A 22642-nucleotide genomic window follows, 5' to 3' on the forward strand; every position below is an offset into this window, starting at 1 on the left:
GAGCAGATGTTAGCGAATGAGGTTGGTGGGACCTTTGGGGGTTGGGGGCGGTCAGGGGTCAAGGTGACTCAAGTGGGAGGAGAGGAGAGAATGATCAGACTAGGAGAGAGGGATGATTAGTAGGGGGAGACAGGTCAGAGTGTATGAGGGCATCCAGAATGTGTCCAGCTTAGTGGGTTGACCCAGAAAAGAGAATGGAGTGGAAAAGCGAGGTGCAGAGGTCAGTGAAGAGCGTGGATGCAGAGCCTGGTGAGTCCAATTGGACGTTGAAGTCACCCAGTAGGAGGAGTTTGGATGTGGATGAAAGTAAGGAAGAGCAGAAGTCAGCCCATTCGGAGAGGAACAGGGTGGTGGTGCCTGGAGGCCGGTAAATGGTGGCAAGTGTCATGCCTGACACATTTTTACTAGCTGGGGGGTAATCCTTGAGTCACAGTAAATGTCTGTACAGGTGTGTGTCTATCCACATGCATCTGTGTGTATGTACAATTAAACTTCTCTCTTGGTGCATTGTTTTGGTGGATGCTCTTTCACAATTGGCACAATTAATTGAAGTGATTGGACAGCAGTTGTCACATTTTAGCCATTGGCAATATTTCATTCATTCTGGATGCTCGTACTAATTGACAGCATGCATTCTCTGTGCATCTGTGTATTATGTTTCTCCAACACTTGCCTCACTGACCGTGATGATATCTCCTTACTGCCACCTTTATAAATCCCCTGGCACCATGTTTCCTACAGGGCCCTGCAGGTGTACTAGCTGTGCACACAACTGTTTGACTTGTGCCACTTCCCAATCCACTCCCTTGTCCACGTACATGACCTGCCCTGCCACTGTTCCACATGTAACACAAACGTCGATTGTCGTGTCTGCTCATCCTCTGTTGCATTGATTCATTACGTAGCCTCTGGTGACACAATGGTTGTGTACATTGACTCAACAGGAAAGGTGTATGACACTTGCTGAATATTGTATTGTACAGATATGCGCATGTGTACCCCTGACAGACTGCTTCTGTGCTACCAAATCGGGTCACTTTTTGTACATTATTTGTGTTTCTTGGTTATTTACACCAGGGTGTGTTGCATGTTTTTAGTTTCCATTCCTTGCTCATCACATCTGGCACTGTCAGTCAGTGCACATTGTGTGTGCACATTGTTGGCCCATGCATGTCTTTCATCGTCCACTCCTCACAGCTTGTCTTCATCTGTTCTCCCTGTGTGAGTTGCGAGTGCACCCTGCAATCCATGCACACTCACTGGGACAGTCTCACTCAGGGTGTGTGGTCTGTTGGGGGGTATGTGAACAGCTGCATGTTATCCTGAGGTCCATTTACAGTGGTGTCCAACAGTGTTGAATGTTGGTTGGTGTAGGGTATGGGTATGTTGTTGCCAACACTTCTTTGCAGGCATGTATCATACATGGGTCTCTGTTGACTCACTAGGTTAGGAAATTCAGCCTAAACAGAGAATTCTCCCTAACACTCGCCCTCCCCCACCAGACTAAGGGACAGGAGGATTTAATCCACTCCTGGATGAATCTCATACCTCTAGTCGATGACATACATCCTAGAGAGACCATCAGCATTTTGGTGGTGACACCCTGACCTGTGCTCAATGGTGAAATCAAACCCTTTCAGGCAGATTGACCATCTCAGTAGTTTTGGGTTTTCCCCTTTCATTTGCATTAACCATCTCAAGGGTTGGTGGTCAGTCTGAATGACAAAAGTAGAACCATACAAGCATGGCCTAAACTTCTTCAGAGCCCACACAATAGCAAAGCACTCTCTTTCGATTGTTGCCCACCTTGTTTCAGGATCCTTCAGCTTGCGGCTGATGAAGCAAACGGGGTGCTCCCTACCTTTCCCATCCAGTTGACTGAGTACTGCACCTATTCCTACATGTGAAGCATCTGTCTGCACAATGAAAGTTTGGTGGTAATCAGGAGCTCTGAGTACTGGGGCTTGGCAAAGAGGCGTTTTCAGGTTTTCAAAGACCTGATTGCCCTCCTCATTCCATCTAACCTTCTTAGGGAATTTTGGAGAGGAGATGACATTCAGAGGAGAAGCTATGGTCCCATAGTTCTCAATGAAATTCCTGTAATACCCAGTGAGACCAAAGAAGGCTCTCACCTGGGTCTGAGTAGTAGGTGTTGTCCAATTTTGCACAGCTTCAATCTGACTGAGCAAAGGCCTTATTTCTCCACCTCCTACCTCATGTCCAAGATAGACTACATTACTCTGTCCAATTTGGCATTTACTCGCCTTTATGGTCAGATTGGCTCGTCCAAGAGCCTGCAAAACATATCTTAGGTGGTCTACAAGCTTTTCCCAGGAATTGATGAACACTGCTATGTCATCCAAGTATGCCATGCAGAAGTCCTCCATCCCATTCAGAAACTGGTTTACCATCAGTTGAAATGTAGCAGGTGCATTTTTCAATCCAAAAGGCATTACCTTAAACTGGTATAAGCCAGCTGGGGTAGAAAATGCAGTTTTCTCCTTGACATGGTCTGTCAGGGCTATTTGCCAATAGCCTGACGTCAAGTCAAATGTGCTGAGGAACTTGGCGGAACCAAGTCTATCCACCAACTCATCTGTTCTTTGCAAAGGGTGGGCATCAGTCTTGGTGACTGCATTAAGAACTCTATAGTCCACACAGAATCTAAGTTCTTTGGATCCTGCCTTTGGTACTAACACAACCGGGCTAGACCATGGACTAGTAGAGGGCTCTATTACCCCGAGATCAAGCATCTTGCTGACCTCACCTTTGATGTGGGTTCTTACATTTTCTGACATTCTGTATCCTCTGCTTTTGACTGGCAAACAGTCACCAGTGAGTATGTCACTTCACTCTCTTCTTCTTCCTCTGATGATGCTAGAAGCAACGCTCCTACATCAGGTCTTGAGACATACGCTTTGAGTCTGTTGGTGTGGAAGAATGTTGGAGCCTCCTTGGGATTGCTCAAGTCCACCAGATAGTTGACCTCTCCAAGTTTAACTACAACTCTGAAGGGTCCCATCCATTTGTCTTGCAAGGCCCTCTGCCTTGTTGGGATCATAACGAGAACTAGCTGGTCTTGAGTGAACTCAACCATGTTAGCCTTTTGATCATGCCAGTGCTTGACCAATGCTTGTCCAGCTTTCAAGTTATCACTTGCTTCTGCCATCATGTGGGACATTCTCCTCCGGAGACCTATCACGTAGTCAGTCACTCTGGCTGGCTTGGAGGAAGGAGCACTCTCCAACCCCTCCTTAATCAGGGCCAATGGACCTCTGACGGGATGACCATAGAGAAGCTCAAAGGGAGAATAACCTACTCCCTCCTGAAAGACTTCTCTATAAGCAAAGAGAAGGCATGGCAGTAGAAGATCCCACTTTCGTTTAAGGGGGTCCTCTAAAGCACCTATCATGCTCTTCAGGGCTTGGTTGAACCTTTCAACCAACCCATTGATTTGTGGGTGGTAAACTGTTGAGAACTTGTAAGTAACTCCACAGGTTTTCCACATGGCTTTCATGTAGTGGGACATAAAGTTTGACCCCCTGTCAGAGATTACTTCCTTAGGAAACCCAACCCTGGTAAAAATACCAAGGAGGGCCCTAGCCACAGCCGGAGCTGTAACAGTCCTCATAGGAATGGCCTCAGGATACCTAGTAGCATGGTCTACAACAACAAGTATAAACCTGTTGCCTGAGGAGGTTGGAGGATCAAGGGGACCAACAATGTCAATCCCTACTCTCTCAAATGGGACTCCCAGAACTGGGAGAGGCACTAAAGTTGCCACATTCATGGAACCAACCTTACCAGAGGTCTGGCAGGTGTGGCAGCTCCTGCAGTGTTTTTCTACTTCGGCCCCCATCTTTGGCCAATAAAAGTAGAGAGAGAGCCTTTCCTTAGTCTTCTTGAAACTCAAGTGAGCAGCCAAAGGAATCTCGTGGGCTAACTGCAAGAACTGTTGTCTGTTCTCTTGGGGTACTACAAGTCGTTTGTAGTCTCCAGGTTCAGACTCTATCGGTTCACTGTAGAAGAGGCCATCTTCCCAGTGCAACCTGTATTTCCCAGGCTCTTGCCATTCAGCATGAGCTTCTTCCTGGTGGCGAAGACCTTCCAGAGTTGGACATTTTCTCTGTCCCTTACTGAAGTCTGCCCTGTTGGGTCCACCTTCTGCCAGTAAAGACTGCAGCTCAGGATGGTCAACAGGATCCAGATCTCCAATGAGTTCCTGGCCTTCCATTAGCTCTTTCTCAGAGTCTAATTCTACCACACAGGGTTGTACCACCCTCTCAGCCTCAGCTGGAGGGGGAGTTACTGGTGTAACTTTGGACAACCGAGGGGAAGTCCTTGTTGGCTGCACTGAAGTGCTGGCTGCTGGTTTCTGTTTAGATGTTTTAGGTTTCCCATTCGCTTCTGATGTCTTTGCGACAGCAGCTGACAAATCCAGTGGAGCAGGAGTGATATCCTTCTTCATCATCTCCTCGGGAGTACCTCTCATGGTTCTCTCCCTTGCAGGTCTGGTTAGCTCCTGTAACCGTTTACTAGGAGGTCTGGGGGTATGAGACACAACTCCAAGAGTTTTTAAATCGTTACCAAACAGAACTCGTCCTGGTACCTCATTTTGTATGCTGACAGGTATCTTCACAGTCATGTCATTACACTGGATGAGAACTGGTAATTGGGGATGCATCTGCACAGGCCCTCCAGCTAACTTGGTGAGGCGTTTGGGTGCCTTAGCAACATCCTGAGCCTGAAAAAAAGATTTATCCACCACAGTTATGCTGGCCCAGTGTCCCTAATGGCAGGAGTCTCCTCACCATTCACCTGGACACTGTCCTTATAATACTCTTTAGTATTATCTGGGATATAATTATAGACATCTAAATTCTGTTGTTCCCACAAACCCAGAGACACTAAAGAAACACTGGCTGAGACTCGAATGGGTTCATCAGCCAGCAGTAGAAAGTTTCCACTTGCCATTTGGACTTCCTCCTCTGGAGCGAAGGCTAAGGAGACAAGCTGGACCCCTGAAGTTTACCCTTGCATCTGGGATCTCCTTTCACATGGTCAGTCGAGCCACAAACAAAGCATTCACCAAATGCTTTCTGGAATGGTGGCTTGTTCTGGCCTCCCTCTGGTTTGGCACCAGAAGGTACACTATTCTGCTGTGCTTTTCCTTGTGGCTTACCCATATGATTTTGTTTGGGGCCCTCTTTGGAATTCGAGTCATTAGAATTCTCTTTTGAGTCTTTTTTTAGGCTGTTTTCCCTCATCCTTTTTCTGAGTTGCCCCAGAATCCTTATGAGTAGCCCTGTTGGCAACCCACAAGTCAGCAGCCTTAGCTAGCTTCCTGGAATCCAATTCCTTTGAATCAGCCAAGTGTTGTCTGAGCTCAGGAGAACAGGCATCATAAATTGACTCCAACATAAAAAGATTCTTCATACCCTCATAAGTGTTCACCTTGTAACCCTTAATCCATCCCTCTAAGTTTTTCAACCCTTCACTCACCCAGGTAGCCCCAGGGGTACCATCATGCTTTTTGAGGGATCTAAACCTCTTAAGATACTGGGAAGGGGTCTTCCCAAATCTAGCTATCAGAGCTAGTTTCACACTTTCATACTCTCTCCTATCCTCCTCTCCCAACTCCATTACCGCATCAGTTGCAACACGGGGGAGCCTAGAGAACAACCAGGTAAGTAGTTCATTAACTGTGATGTTCTGGAGCCCATGATTATACTCAAACAAACTCAGCCAATCCAACACATCCAATTTTGGTTCATACATACCAATTAATTCCTTAGGCATCCGGGGTCTTTTGGGACTGGAACTTCTAGAGGAGCCAGAGACAGAAACATTTTCAACAGACAACTTTTTCATTTCCAACTCATGCTTGAGCTCCATTTCTCTGAGCCTAAGAATTTGTTGCATTTCTTGGTGTTTCTGTTCAGTTTGAGCAGTAATCCTTCTGAATTCCAAGTCTATTTTCATTTTTTCTAGTTCAAGGACTTGAGGACTTAGTGTGGGACCTGCTATAGGCCCAGTAGGTACAGCTGGTAAGGCAGACAGAGGGGTATGGGAGACAGTTTCATTAGCCTCTCCTTCCTCTTCAGCCTCTTCATCACTATAATCAGAACTTTGATTTAGATCAATACCATTACTGTTATCTACATTTGCTGGAGAAGTCGGTTCCTCTGAACCAGTACCCAGACTTTGGTTTTCCAGCAATCTCGCTATCAGTTCTATTTTCTTGCCTCTTACAGAAAGATTCTCTTGTCTACAGAGAGCTCTCAAACTCTCAGTATTTTTACCTGACAAGGACTCTTGACTGTAAATTTCCCTAGTAGACATGTTTTTGAAAGTTGATTTTTAGTGCTAAGCTTTGTGGTTAGTTATCCTAAAGTGTTGAAAAGCACTCTAAACTATATATTCGATACAAATCCCACCGCTGTACACCAGTGTTAGGCAGAAACCTGTGCAGTTCCCTCTGGGACCACTGCAAAAAGCTTAAGACTACAGGAGTTAGCAGTAAACCCAATTGGTAGCAGTCTGCACCACCCAGATTTAACTGGTAGCTGTGGCTGAGCAGTCAGACTTCTCTCAAGACGAGTTAGGCAGTATATAGAGTATACAAGATAGGGAAATTTACACAGTAGAACAAGCAGACACGGATCAGAGCTTGGGTGTAAAGATATATAATTATTTATTTAAAAACACATCTATGAAAAACACACTGGCACTAATATGGCAAACAACTTCAATCACAGTTACTATAAGTATATATCAATCCCATAACAATATTTCGACAAGTCTAGGTTCAAAGACACCACTTATTTGCAGACAGAGGTGAGTGCCTAACCTCAATGGCACTCTAGTATTCGTTAGGAAGGGAGAGAAAAAGGCAGGGTATGAAACCAACTCAGTACCAACACTTGTACGAAGCAAATTCATGGCAAGCAAGGCAGAGTCTACTGTAGATCACAAAGTTCAGAGGCCAGGCCTACTCGGAGAGAGGCAAGGCAGTATGTCCTAAAAATACCACAGTGGAAATGCACTTCAAGTCTTTGTAGCAAAATGTCACAGAAAGGTTCGACCAATTTTAGAACGAAAGTTAAGAAGGTCTGGAGGCGACCCCATGGAAAGGTAAGGATTTAGGACACCTCACGCTAACTGGTTCAAGGGAAGCCAGGCGGACACAGTACCTTGAGAGTGAAGAGACAGCTCCGGCGGGGCAGTTGTTCCTGGTAGTGGATGCAAGTCGGGGCTTTGCCAGAAGAAGAGATGATCTCGTCGTAGAGGAAAGATGAAGATCGTTGCACCACCAGGGAAGAGACCAGCCGTGGAGTGATCAGTCACAAGGCACTACCTTGTGGTCGCGGTACAGTGGTTAGTGGCTATCCGGTTGCCGGGGTGCTCAGCACAGGCAATTCGACCACTAGACGTCCTGGAAGCGAAGAAAAAGCAAGGGACTGGTTGTTCCCACCAGTCAAGGGAAGAGGACTCTCCAGCAGGGAGATATCCTCTGTCGTTGGGAAGTGGTGAGTCGGTTCAGCAGGGCACCACTGGAGGTGTCGTCGTTGCAGGTCGGCTCAGCGTTTCCCTCGTCGGATTCTTAGGTCCTGTGGCGACTTCTGCCGTTCCAGTCCCCAAAGCCCTGCTTTTATGCAGAAAACCTCCATTCATTCAGCCTAGCTTGGCCAATCACACCAGAGTGCGACTTGAGTTGGCAAGGCAACTCAGTCCAGGGTGCCTAAACCCCCCTGCCGCACCACCTGTGGTACCCAGACAGAATGGCACCACTCTGGAGGGCTTCTGTGCAGAAGCCCGCCAAAAGTGGAACAAAGGGCTCAACCTTTGGTTTGGAGTTACAGAGGCGAACACATACGCCATTTTAAAAACCGAGATCAAGCAGAAAATACCAACCGGTGAATTCATTTTAATTTAATAAACCGGAGGTATGACCGAGGCTACATAGAAAAAGTATTAGCCTCGAACAATGGGAAAATCCCATAGGAATATATTCGCGGTCGAATATAAAAAGTAGTAACCACTGCCACCAGCCAAAACTCAACGAGGGGGGACGGGACAGTGCCCCCTCGAACAACAGACCCGGGGGTAATCGAATTACCCCTACCAGTACGTCCACAATGAGATGGTTTGTACTGGTTCTGTTAGTAAATTTATGTCTAATAGAGCCAATGGTGACTTTACATGCCCTGGGAGACAGTAGTCAGTCCCAGGGTATGGAGTCTATGGCGGGGGTCACCTAGGACACCCCAGTGTTACGGCACGGAGGGTGCTGTGTAACACACATTGCAAAACACATGAGACCCTATGTAGTAAAAGACCCCATAGCCCATAGAACACATTAACATCCAATGAAATACCACAAATCATGTCCAAGAGTGGGAGAAAAAGAGTCTCACTCTTGGCAGGATGAAAAAACAAACTCCAGAAATCCAGCAAAGCTGCTGGGGGACTCACTAGGTTAGGAAATTCAGCCTAAACAGAGAATTCTCCCTAACACTCTTGTTGCGCTTTGCATGGCATAATGGGTGTTGCCAGTCGTTTGTCTGATGTGGAGCTGCAGATTGACCTTTCACATGTGTCCATTCTTTGCCAGTATGCCCTTCTCCGTCACCCACTTTTGTCCTTCATTGCCAACTACATGTGGTAATTTTCCATCTATGTTGACGAGGATGCTTCTCTGTCTTTCTCTCAGACAACTTCTCTCTTCCCTCACCCACTATGATATCAGACATATCCATCCTCATCTACCCTCCAGCAAGTCTCCTCCTTGCAGTGTTTTTAACTTGTCTCTCTCTCTCTCTTTCTCTCTCTCTCTCTCTCTCTCGCTCCACTCCACTGCTAGGCAATCATCACCCTATGTCCTGTCTCGCTCTTGCACTCTGTCATCCTTCGAAACTGAGTGGTCCATGCCGATTTTCTTGTTCCATACATGAGTTGTCATGGATGTCCAGTATCTTTATGTTGTTGCAATGCATTTGTTTGTGATTTGAAAATGTATTTACAGTTGGGATGCAGTGGATGCAAGCCAGGTGGGTACCCTGTACATGTATGTGAAGGTCACTCAGGGTGTCACTTGTGTTGTGGTTTGTGGCAGGGAATTTCACACTGTGTGGGGTGACTTTTCTTTTACTTGTATTGAGGTGGACGGGTCCATCTTTGTGGGGGCATGTCACACATGGTGATTCTAGGCTTGTGTTTCTATGCATGCTGTTTTCTCAAGCCAATCAGGTTGGCACTGGTTGCAGGGTCATAGTTGTGAGGGAGGCTGTCACTGTAGATCCATTGTTGGTGAGTTGTCATGAGGGTGGCAGGCCTGGCTATTTGTGTGCTGTGACAAGTGGTGATGGCTGTGATGGTGAGTGTTTCCTTCCATTTTCACATGTGTCTTGCCTGCCACGTGGCATCCCATACAATGATTTTTCAATAGTCATGTCTACCCATGCAGGCAGTCCAATCTTGGTACTATATTCCCTTCTGGGGGTGCTGTCCCAAAACAAATCAACATTCATAACAACATTCCTGGCCATTTGTGGATGCCTATTTCCCCACAGACACCAGACACACACCATTGTCCAGGGGTTGTTTTTTCCATGGTGAACATGTACTGTGCATGGTAAACCACCAGATTGTATGAGGCCTCTTGACAGCTGCTGAGTGCAGCTCAATGGTCCCTTCAGTTCAAAGCACACTTAACCCAATTCAATCCAGTCCCATTGAAGTCTGCCTTCCCTTCCACTTTCCTGTTATCTGCTACCTTTTGTGTGTCAGTGTCCTCGACCTTTGTTTCTCATTGCTTTCTCATGTTTGCTTGTGTGTTTCATGCCAGTTGCCTCGGTGCCCTACCTTCCAGTATAACAGCTGCATCTGGGAAGTGCTGCCTTCTGCCAGATCCTGTTTTCTTTGTAATTGGTGATATTTTTCAATCACATCTTCTTGGACTATGCATCATCAGATCCTCTGCCAGTGTTTACTGCACTGTCCCAGTGCAACGTTAATGAGGGGCTGCCATATTGTGGCATTTGGAGTACTTCCAAGGTGATCTTGGGTTTCCATCCTATCAGTGGTCTCTTTTGGGTGGTCATCGAAGTGTCATACTGACTGTGGCCAGATGTAAGTTTTCAGAATGTACCATCAGCATGATAATGGGTAAATGTTTCATGGTCCTTCACTGCATGGCACTCGGGGGGAAGACAGTGCTGGTGTTGTGGGTCGGTAAGGTGGCACTGTGTGGGGTGTTCATGTTGCATTGGCATGAGGTGGGTGGTTCTGGCTGTAAGGGTGCCGGGACACATAGTGATGGGAGACAGGGGAGTTATTGTTTGCATTTGTTGCATGTCACTCAGAGGGTCACATGTTGCTGTATATTTGGGTGCATGAATGTGCTGCCTGCCTCCATTCTTTTGTATTTCTGCATGGGAATATGGTTGCTGCGATTGAAGGTGAAGTTGCTGCTCTATGCTTCTACAGGATAGAGCATCAGCGTTTGGTAGTTTCCAGACCATCAGAGGGGAACATCCATGGATTGCACAGTCCAGCTGGTCCAGGCGCTCAAGAGATAAGGTGACGTGCATATTTCTTGCAGTGCACTTGCATGTTTCTGTATCTACATGACAGTTTTGAAGTGACTGTGTATTGTGAGCATAGTTTGTGTCAGGAAGGGGTTGGCCGCTTAACCTATTTATTGTTGTAGAACACGCATAGTGGGTTTAGGGCTGTCCTCACATGTCTTTGTTGTTTGCATCCATTTTGTACTATGCCTTCCTACTTGTGGTCTCATGTGTGTTTTTTGGTGTCTACATGCACAACAGTTGTTGTCCATGTGATGGTGGTCAGGGACTTTGTTACTTATGCTGTGTGCTTTTGGGTGTACTACATGGGCACTGTTGGTTCAAGTTGCCATGACTGTGTTGGTGATTTGTGCACAGCATACAGATTAGAGGCATGATTCACAGAGTGTTTCCCTTTGGGATTGTGCCATTATTTGACGCTTCTGCGAGTCAGGCCCTTGGGGTGTATCAACCACTTTTTTCATTTTAATATGGGGTGCAAAGTCTGCCTATTCACAGTATGTATGTAACATGTGGAATCTTGTGCCCCTGCTTTCCCGCTCAGAGCATCAGGGATATGGGTGAGCCTGTAGTGCACATAGTCCCACAGGTGTAGGATAGTATTTTGAGTGACTGATTGGAATTAGTGAACATGTTGCTTTTAAGGTTCATGAATGACTATGTGCTAAGAATTGAATGTTGCCAAGTTGATGCATTTTTCACTTCCAAAATGTTTTTACTTGTTTATGTATTTTTCACATTTGTAAATATTTTCATTTTACTCCCAGCTTTGCAAAGTGGGAGTGATATATTCCCACTTACAAATATTATCTGGGGCTCAGTTTGTGCATGTTGTTTTATGTCTAATGGACGGGCACAATTTTGCCCTCTCAGAGGCACATTCTCAGTGGGCTGAGCAAGTGGGCATGCCTAGACAAAGAGTGAACATACACGACACATATCTTCTTTGGATGCCAAACAGACACATTTTTAAATCTCACAGCAAATCATCAATGCACTCCAAAATGTGATATTTCATACATATATATAAATATATATACATGTATATATATGTATATCAGTGAAAAAAACTTTGTTAAAGGGACGTTCTGGTTGAGTTGCGCTACTGAAAACCTATGAAATTCAGTGAAAAAATCTTTGTTAAAGGGACATTATGGTTAAGTTGCGCTACTAAAAACCTATGAAATTCAGTGAAAAAACTTTGTTAAAGGGACGTTATGGTTCCAAGTAAAACCGAAAAACCCTTGAAATTCGCCAGTTATGGTAAGCTAAGCAACCATAACTCGCGCCACCACTGTGCACTGCTAAGACTAACACCCAGGACATCAAAGATGACATCACAAATGTCATTGAGTCCCCAATCCGCATTTACCCTTCCCCATTCCCATTTTTGCCCCATAGGGCATGATGGGAGTGGGGAAGGCGTTAATTACGCCACTGTAAATTACGGTGGCGTAATTAACATCAAGGTCCCTTAGCGCCATGGATTTTAACACCTGCTAAAAGCAGGTGTTAAAACCTCCATGGCGCTAAGGGACCTCGGAATCAGGCGGTAAGGGTCGGCGCTGTTTACGCCGCCGTAAAACCCTTACCGCCTGAGTCGTAATGAGGCCCAATATGTTCTGAAATGGAATATACCACAAGAACATAAATTGGCTTCCAACATAATTACCTCACAGACACAACAGAACTGAGAACAAGACCAGACCCACTGAATACATAGGACTTATTTTACCAGAAATAGTAAGTGTACTTCATTTTACTCATATATTTATAAACTTTCTGTATTAGATTAAAAAATGTATTATCTTTTCTTTTTTTTCTCACAGAAATGTCTAGTACTCTGGAATGGCTAGAGGACAATTTCCCACATGAAGAAATGTCACAAGATAGTGAAACTAATGGTAAACACTTTATAATATAAACCATTTAAATATTATTATTTTGTATACATTTAACATGTATATATATATTTTTATACAGAGCATAACAAAATAGAAACTACCTCTGAAGAAGCTGTTATGGAAAACACGCTTGACAACATAAAAGAAAAAATTGATTTACTGTTGACCAATTTTAATAATTTGAAAACTTTTGTTGAATATCATTTTAAAACAAAAACGTCATACCATTGCCCCAAATGTACTTGTCCCTCCTCACCATATCCCAGTCAATTATCCCCAAACCCTCTCCATAATCCAATTTGATGAGATTTCCATCCCTTCCTCACCTAATACCAATCATGTTGAAACCCCAAATTCTCCTGTTTTTGTTTCTGTTTCTGCCTCACCTTCTCTGTCATAAATTATTAATATATGTTAAATAAAGTTTAATTTTTATATTGTATTGTGAACAGTTTCCGTTTTTTTTAAAAACAATAAAAGTGTCCGCGGACAGTGCGAGTGTTCTGAAATGTTCGTACATAAACGAAAATGGAGGTGTCCTGAAGAACACCACACCTGTTCGTACTGTTCGCTAGCAAGTTGAAACTGTTCTAAGAACACACGTGGTGTCCTGAAATGTTCGTAAAGAAACAAAAATTCAAGTGTTCTAAAGAACACTATATCTGTCCGTAATGTTCGCTATCAACTTAAAACTGTCCTAAGAACACAATTGGTGTCCTGAAATGTTCATAAATACATGAAAATGATGTGTCCTGAACAACAGTACAACTGTTCGTAGTGTTCGCTACCCAATTGAAAGTGTTCTAAGAACACAATTGGTGTCCTGAAATGTTCGTACATAAACTAAATTACACGTGTCCTGAAGAACACTATATCTGTCCTTACTGTTCGCTACCAAGTTTAAACTGTTCTAAGAACACACGCGGTGTCCTGAAATATTCGTTTCACGTGTGACGCACTTTTAATTACTTAGAACCCGAACAGTGTCCGTAGGACATCAATGCGCAAGCGCTAACCAATCTCCGTGCACTTGGTGTCCTGCGGACAGGCGCTTCCTTCGCAGACTAGTTCGCAAACAGATCATATGACCGTGCCCATGCTCATCGTGTGTCCTGAAATGCGGACACTGTTCGTGTCCCCGAACAATTTAAAAGTACATTTTCAGTTAATCCATAACATTTTTCAATAAAATCTCACCATGCCACAAGTCCCACATAGCAATCTTGAGTTTCTATATACCTTTTGAAACTTTCCGATCCTTTTTTTGTGTTCGATCTGTCCGCGCACAGTGCGGATGTCCGCGGACCGCGCACAAGCACCCCTATAAAAGACCACGCCCAAGAGCTTATTCCCATTGTGTTTCTGGCTATTCTTCAGAACACAGTGATTTTTGCTGCTACCTGCAGACTACACCATCATCGACATGGCATCCTTGGCTACTGAACTGCCACTTGGTGCTGCACCTGCTTCAGCACCACCACCACCCCCTCCACCACCACCACCTCCCCAAGGGCCTGAAGAGGGGAATAGGACTGAGGATGCGGAGGAGGAAGAAGAGGATGATGAGAATGAGGTAGAGGAAATCCCTACTACCCGCACTAGGCGTGAGTCTTGGGTGTGGCGATTATTTACCATTCATGGGAATGGTCCTAAGGCTTGTGCGAACCATGTTACCTGCAATGAGTGCAAAATGATACTCAGTCGCGGGAAGCACGGTAACTACAGCTTTGGGACCACTGCTATGAAGCGACACCTGAGGTAATTTCACTCTGGGGCTATTCGCAGGGTTGTACCTTGCGAAGAACGTAGCAGGTTGATTTCCTCTACTTCATCCTCTGTTTCTGATCCTGTCACCACAAGGACCACCTCTGTGGGACAGCGTCTTTCTCAAGCTGCCTCACGGGCCATACAGAATGCTGATGACCCTTACCTTTCGAGGGTCACAGTTGTATGTATGTACTGTGACAGTGTACTCTGCAGGGGGGAGCAACTTCGGAGTGCTTTTGAGACTATTGTCTCAGAGCACGAGAAGACCTGCTCACTACCCAAATAAAACCCACTCTACATCTTCTTCTCTCAGCTCGCCCTTTCTTATCCCTGTGGTTGGTGTCCCCCCCTTTAACCTCCTTTACCCTCCTCTCCTAGTGTGTTGTGTCTGAAAAACCAAACAAAATACAAAATTACAAAAATCAAAAAAAATAAGGCTCTTTTCAGAGCCGCCTTTCCCAGTTAAAAAATAGAAGTGAAAATAAATGAAGCAGGGCTCTTTGTATTTTTTAGAAGTCCGCGAACAGTTCGCGAACATTAAAAATATTGGGTTACTACTCCATCACAAACATTGTAATTTTCTCTGGAAAGAAGTGGTGGCTCTGAAAAGAGCCTTTGGGTGGTGTTTGTAAGTCAAAAATTGTAAATGCTTAACATCTACTTCAAAATCGTTGTTGTAATTCCAAAAAAGGTCGCAATGCATTTTGTACATTTCTCAGAAAAATCTGATTGCCAGCATAGGTAAGATGGACTCCATCTCTGCGAAAAATGTATGTACTACAAAACAAAATATTTTCATTGTGAAAAGAAGACATGCCAAAATCTCCTAGAAAGCCACAAACAGCCTTATTAACATTGCGCCTTGCTTTTTCCATTTGTGGACCAAATGAAGAAGAACGAAGCCACATTTGTCTCTGCGCAATCCGTGAAAATATCACTTGCGAATTAGGAAACATGTCCATAACCTTCCTCAGTCCTTCTTTCATAGCAAATTGCAAAAAAATTCCAGTCACATGCCCTAAACTGTTCCCTCCACAATGAATTACAATTATGTCTGGATGTTGCTCTGTCTCCAAAGTAGCACAGAGAGGTAGCAAATCCAACCACTTCATTCCACATACTCCATGCCAGTGTACTTCCACATGTGGGAATCCAAGATCTACAGCTACTCCACAGCTTTCTGCATGCACCTTCAACCAATGTATTCACAAATCTCCTAAAATCCAAACAATCTGTTTTCTGAAACACACAACCATAGCTATCTTTTGTTCTCTCAGCAAAAAGAGTACTCAGAAAATCTCTCCTGGAACAACACACCCACCAAACTTTCCTGACCATTCCCTTTCAGTGCTTATTCTTATTTGCATAACTTCTGAACCCAAAAATCCCCGGATGTAACTCCCGATGTCCTGGAACTACCGCCATGTCCGTGGACATATCGTAACATGAACAGCCCTTCTACCATTTCCACTACACTCTCTCTGCCATTCCCTCATTGGATGTACCTCAAAAATCACATGACCATGCACCAATCACATTCAAGACCTCTACATCTAACTGCATCATCATAGATCAGCTCTGCAAATGTACTCTGAATCTCTCTGAGTACAAGTGTCATATCATTGGCAAGCAGCATCTACCACAAATACTGTACAAGTCTTCATGATTTCTACTTGCAGCTCCATGCATATCCATTTGCATGAACACAAACTTCAGGTATGCATATTTTCTGTATAGTACATGACATAGCTCTCAACCATTTTTGTTTTACAGGTGGGTGAAATCACCCGATTTTGTTTTTTGCGGGTGAGACGCCCATTGGAATGAATGAACGTGCAGGAGGCTTGGCGGGTGAGTCTTCCCTTTACAAGGCGTGTGACACCCGCCAAAAGCGTGTGATTTGAGAGCTATGGTAGATGAACACATTTTCAAACAGACTTTTACCTTGTAAAATCTGTTAAATGAATTTACTGTACTTTTTTCAATTTCCTAAAATCAACTACCACTTATACACCTTTATACTTTTTACTTTCTTTAAACACACACACTCAAATCATGTTAAACTAACATTTTTTAAATGAAATATATAGACTACATATATTCAAACAAAATTGCTTGCAAACACAATCTATGTTTAAACCTTTATAAAAATACTTATACAATTTGATATTTTTTGTTTTTATTTATTTATTTACTTGATTACTTTAAATTAGACATGACATTGAGGCGCTTTTACCTAGAACAGTTTACTTACAGAAATAGTGGTATTCACTAATATATTATACATTTCACAAGACATAGTAAAGATATTTTATTTTTGCTACAGTTAGTCATTCAATACAATTTGTTCATTAAGAACATATCATATGCACTGAACTGATGCAATGTATCTTATGTAAATAAATTAGTTTAATGGTTTTACAGAAGGCACTGAGGATTTCAATTAAAAAAATCAATATCTAAATTAAAAACAGTGCTATATACAAACAAAGTTACTAATTTGAAGCATTCACAGTTGCAGTGAAGACCAGTTTCCTGAAAAGAAGCAGCCGAATTCGAAGAAGAAAGAAAAACTAAGAAGTTACCTGTTCATTTTTAAAAAAAAGTAAGTAAAATATCACCATGTTATTTATATTATTAATCAAATATACTATAACATTAATACCAGCTATTTTGGTTTCTTAAAATAGAGATTTTGTACCATTTTGTCCAAAAATGTCCATGTTGTAAAAAGCGATTTACAACCAGAATGGCCCACACATTTCTATTTTTGGACACACAAATTAGCCAACTGAACCATTACAATTTTCATATTATAGAACAAACAACTGTTTTAATTGTATACATTACATTTACTATTTGTACTTTTCCACACCACTAGCTTACTTTTTTTTGTCATCTGAACCCCAGTTTAGTGACACATAAATTCAAGAATACCTACCCCTACTAGTTTTAGTTCCCAATGCACAATCACACACCATTACATACATCTTTATCATCTTACTCAAACACTCGTGCACACAGCACACATACATTCCAGAACACCCCAACCCATATCTTCTTTATTTTTTTTAACAGACCCTAAGGAATGCCTACCAAAAGACAACTCCGTAGAAAGCAACGCAAAATTAGAGCAAATGAAAATAAAGGTGTCCAACATAAGCATCCATCTCTAGCAGAATTTGTAAAAAAAAAGTTGAAACAAAACAGCTAATACAATCATTTAGTGAAACACAAGAAGTTTCAAGTACAACAACTTCGCTTCCTCCATCAAAATGTAAAACAACCCAAAAAACTATTAACAGAAAATCACCTATCAGTACAGATAAAACTACTTCTTCAAATTTTAATATAGTGCAAAGTAAGCATACCAAGAAAAGTATTTTAGCCAAAATATACCGTCACAAAGTCCTTCACAATCTTATAAAAACAGGAGAGAAATCAGGTTCAAAGCTTAAAACCTATCGTAGGAAATTAATCTTAGAAGCATTAATGGACAGTGCAATTCTTCTCAAAAGAAATTTATTTATTTTACTGTTAAACAAAATGAAACCACTAACAAAACTAATAACTAAATTACAAAAAAGACTTCTCAATAAGCGAAATGTCAACAGAAAGAACTTCTTAAGTATCTGCGGAGGTGAATGGAATCACACTATGAGCACAGAACCATATTTTAATGAAGAAGCGTACAAACAAAAGCAAACAAATACAATTGCCATAAATAGCAGTGGTCGAGGTTATGAAAAAGTGAATAATACCATAATGGAACAAGAGGTACTCCTTACAAAAATATGCCCTGAAAACTTAGAATTACTCCTCCATTCAACTGAATCAGAACGTCTAGTGTTCAAATGGCCATGCACGTCAATGTGTAACATTCCCAAACAATGTTTCAAATCTTTACACCAATTCCTCAATAAATATGTAAAAAGCAAAGACAAAATCAAAATTAAATTACTGCAAAATATAGATACCTGTCCAGTGCGCAAGTACACAGGACTACAAGGACATTCGTTGGCCTGCATTACAGGACCTACTTGTAAAACCACTTTCCATGATATCAAAAGGATATCAACACATCATTCAACTATAAGAAATCTAGTCTATAAACTGTACTATGCTAAAAGTCCTGCTTTAGCACTAACAAAGTTAAATAACATCCTTCTACATGGTACAGCAAAAGACCTACTTGAAGAAATTCACTATATCCAGAAAAATTATTTTGGAAGTGAAAGCCATTTACAGAATGAAATAGCTTTAAACCAATTGAGCAACAATTCTACACATGGCAACCTTTTGCTAAACACATACAAAAAAGGAATACTAAAATTTAAAAGTACATCAGCTGAAGTACCAAACCATGTATGTGTATGTTGCCGTAGAATTCTTTATAAAAGTAACACAGAAACTGTGGACCTATCATACAAAATAGAAGACAATGAAGATTCTAAATGGTTTGAATTAGCTCTCTACCTTCTAGCAGAAAACAAATATGAAATAACTGAGCCCTTAATACTTTGCAGTTATTGCACTACAAAACGTGACAACAACCAAACTTCTTCACATTCTATCACAAATAATTTGGAATTATACCCAGTACCAAAACCTCTACAACAACTTAATTTATATGAGAGCATCATAATTCAAACAGTACACCCATTTCAAGCAATAATACGCCTTCAACCAAAAACAGAAAAATTACCTCTCTCAGAATTGGTAAAAGGCATTCGTGGAAAAGTAGTTTATTTACCATTAAATCTAAAAGAAAATGTGCATACTCTAGGAGTGCAACGTCCAATGCAGAAATCTTTAATTATATTAGTAAATGGAGTACCTACAAAAGACAAAAAAATATGGCAACAGCTGGTAGATTTATATAAAGTTAGACAAGCCTTCCAATATCTTAAAGAGAATAATGAATATTACAAAGACATTAATATTGAAGAAAACTTGAAAGATACAACTGAAATAATTCAAGAAAATAATTCTGAAATAATTCAAGAAACACAAGAAGCTGGTCAATTTGAGCTACTAGATCCTGCTACAATATCAAATACTTTAGACCAGTATACAATTCATCCTTTGCACTGTAATGACACCGTACAAGATGTACTGGAAACTTACCAAATGCGTCAAACAAAAGGATCGCCAATCAGTATATGGGAAAAAAGTATAGAAGCACGTGCTTTTCCTCTACTCTTTCCAACTGGCAAAGGAGGAAGATATGATGATAGACCTATTCAAATATCAGCTTCAGAATACCGCTCATTATGGATGTATTCTGAAGATCCCAGATTTAGACAAAATGTGGAATACATATTCCACCTACTCTTTGAAAGTGAACTAGCAACTTTATGTTACGGAGTTGCACACATATTAAAATCAGGATCATACTTTCAAAATATGACAGCTACACAATTATTAGAGAAAGTGCAACAAAAGGATGAGGTTTTACAATCAAATATTACAAATCTATTAGCAAATATGCGTGGTACTAAAGAGTACTGGTTTCGACGTCATGGAGATGTATGTTGTATGATCAGAAACCTTGGCCCACCCACTTGGTTTGTTACATTAAGTTGTGCAGAATATGCATGGGAAGATTTACATGATTTCCTACGCATATCAAATAAAAACAAAACAAACATAGATATTCTAACACCTGGAGAACTTTGTTCTTTGGATCCTGTTAATGATTTTCACCATCGCTTCATTGCTATGCTACATTTTATTTGTAATAAAACTGTTCCTCCCCTTGGAGAAGTGCAACACTTCTTTTGGAGAAAAGAATACCAAGCCAGAGGAGCACCACATATCCACATGCTTTTATGGATTAAAGATGCTCCAAAATTTGGTCAAGACAGTGATGCCACTGTTTTACAGTTTATTGAAAAATATGTCACTTGTCAAATTCCATCAGAAGCCACAAATAGTGATCTTTGTGCACACATTTTACAATTTCAAAGACACAAATGTGGAAAATATTGTCGTCGCAAATACAAAAACAAAGGCAAATACTACACCAAATGCCAATTTGGTTTCCCTAGACCAGTTACAAATACAGGTCAAGTAAACAACCTCATGTCTTGAGTTAGACATACTGTTAAAGGAAAGTCACCTAAAAATACATATTACATAAAAAGAAAAGAAGAAGAAAAATATATCAATGATTATAATGCAATCATTGCCCACTTATGGAATGCAAACATAGATGTGCAGTACATTGCAGACAATTCTACTGCAGTTGCACGATATGTCACAGCATACTTAACTAAAGCAGAAAAGACAGAGCTCCAAGACCTCTGGAATGACCTGTCATCAGATAAAACAGTATCTCAGAAATTATACAGCTTGGGCATAAAAATGCTCACCCATAGAGAATGTGGATCTTATGAAGCAGCTGATCGTTTAACTGGTACTTCATTGTATGGTAAATCTGAAAATATAGTATGGCTAAGTCTTGGTCCAGCTAAATCTAGAAAAAGAGTTCTAAAATCATATGAAGATATAGAAACAATAGCCAAACATGATCCCAACAGCCAAGACATTTTAAAAAACACATTTATTGGACACATGCTACCTTAACAGAAGTAATACTTTGGAAAACATGTGTCTATACCAAATAGCCCAAAACTACACATACAAAAATAATATGAAACCCGATGAAAAAAAAGGTAAATTTAGAGTGACAGACTGTGAAGGCAGCTTAGTTAAACTCACTAAACCAAATTTAATTAATCATAGCTAATTGTCATTGAAGACTCCTCAACATAAAGAAGTATATTACATGTCCCTGCTACAACTCTTCAAACCGTGGAGAAAAGAAGAACAATTACTAGATAACTATCACTCATATGAGGATGCTTTCAAAGCAAATGAAAGCACTATAACTGATGTAAACTTTACACAGTACAAAACAATGTTGCACAATGAACGGCAAAATGAAGAAGAACTCCAAGCTCAACTAGATAAGGATACTCCCGACAGTAGTCAACCTTCTGTAACAGGAAGCCAAGAACCACTGGGAGAACCACTAATAACAAATGAGGCAGAATTAGCTATGATAGAAGTAGAAAACACCATGTGTCAGTATGAAGATAAGGAAGACTTAACTATACTACAATCAAAACTAAACAATGAGCAAAGTAGCATTTTTCAAGAAGTAACAAAACAAATTGCACATGGTGTAAAACATGAAAATAAAGAATGTTCCTGCCATAATTATAAACCTATACTACTGTACCTCAGTGGTGAAGCTGGTTCTGGCAAAACATTCCTAATCAAAATCATTAGTAAGTACCTTCAACAATTGACAAACAACAAACTGTCAGCTGTTGTCACTGCCCCCACAGGTTTAGCTGCCTACAACATAGGTGGTGTTACATTACACCGATTACTAATATTACCAGTAGAACACCAGAACAAATTAGACTATTACAAACTTTCTGCAGAAGCTGCAATGGAATTACGCAGAGTATTGAAACAAATGAAAATGCTACTAATAGATGAAGTGAGCATGGTCTCCAACCTGATGTTAGCTTTGATTCACCTCAGATTACAAGAAGTACTCAAAACAGACTATGAAGAGCTTTTTGCAGGAAAACACGTGATTGTTTTTGGAGATCTGCTTCAATTAACACCAGTAAAAGGTGAACCTATTTTAAAAACATTAGGGCACAAGCTCTGCCATAAAACTGTTGGCAGCATTGGAAATGTCAACCTTTGGCAACATTTCCAATACAGAGAATTAACAGAAAACATGCGCCAATCTGCAGATCTAACTTATGCCAACATGTTTAAAAGTTTGAGAGTTGGTATACTTTCTAAAGAAGCAGAAGCAACATTGAAAACCCGGCACATTAATGCACTTTATGGCGATAATGCATGTGCTACAGATGTTATGGAACAATTAGCCCACAAAAATGTCAATTGTATGGCCTTAATGCCAACTCTTGCAAGCTGTTTCAAATTCAATGAATCATGCTAAGTAAAGAAATGCAACCAATAATGGAAATTAGCGCCACAGACAAACTAGATGTACATGGTATGACACTACCCATGTGTGACCAAGCCACAACAAGACTAAATAATTTAGAAAAATCAATCTCAAACACAGCAGGCTTAGAAAAGATGTTAAAATTATCCTTAAATTGCAGAGAAATGCTTAAACGTAACCTTGACGTGGACCAAGGACTAGTTAATGGAGCACTGGGTACAGTTGTTGGCTTTCAAACATACCCACGTGACAACAAAATTCAGTTTGTCAATATACTCTTTGACAAACTTTCAGAAGTAAAACGGATAGGACGCTCAACAGCTAGATTCCTTCTCTTCAAAGAAATGTATGTATGCAGAGAACAATTTTCTCTAACTCTTGCA

The sequence above is a fragment of the Ambystoma mexicanum genome, chromosome 10 (genome assembly GCF_040938575.1).
Source record: "Ambystoma mexicanum isolate Mex_15411 chromosome 10, UKY_AmexF1_1, whole genome shotgun sequence".
In the NCBI taxonomy this organism is placed as follows: Eukaryota; Metazoa; Chordata; class Amphibia; order Caudata; family Ambystomatidae; genus Ambystoma; species Ambystoma mexicanum.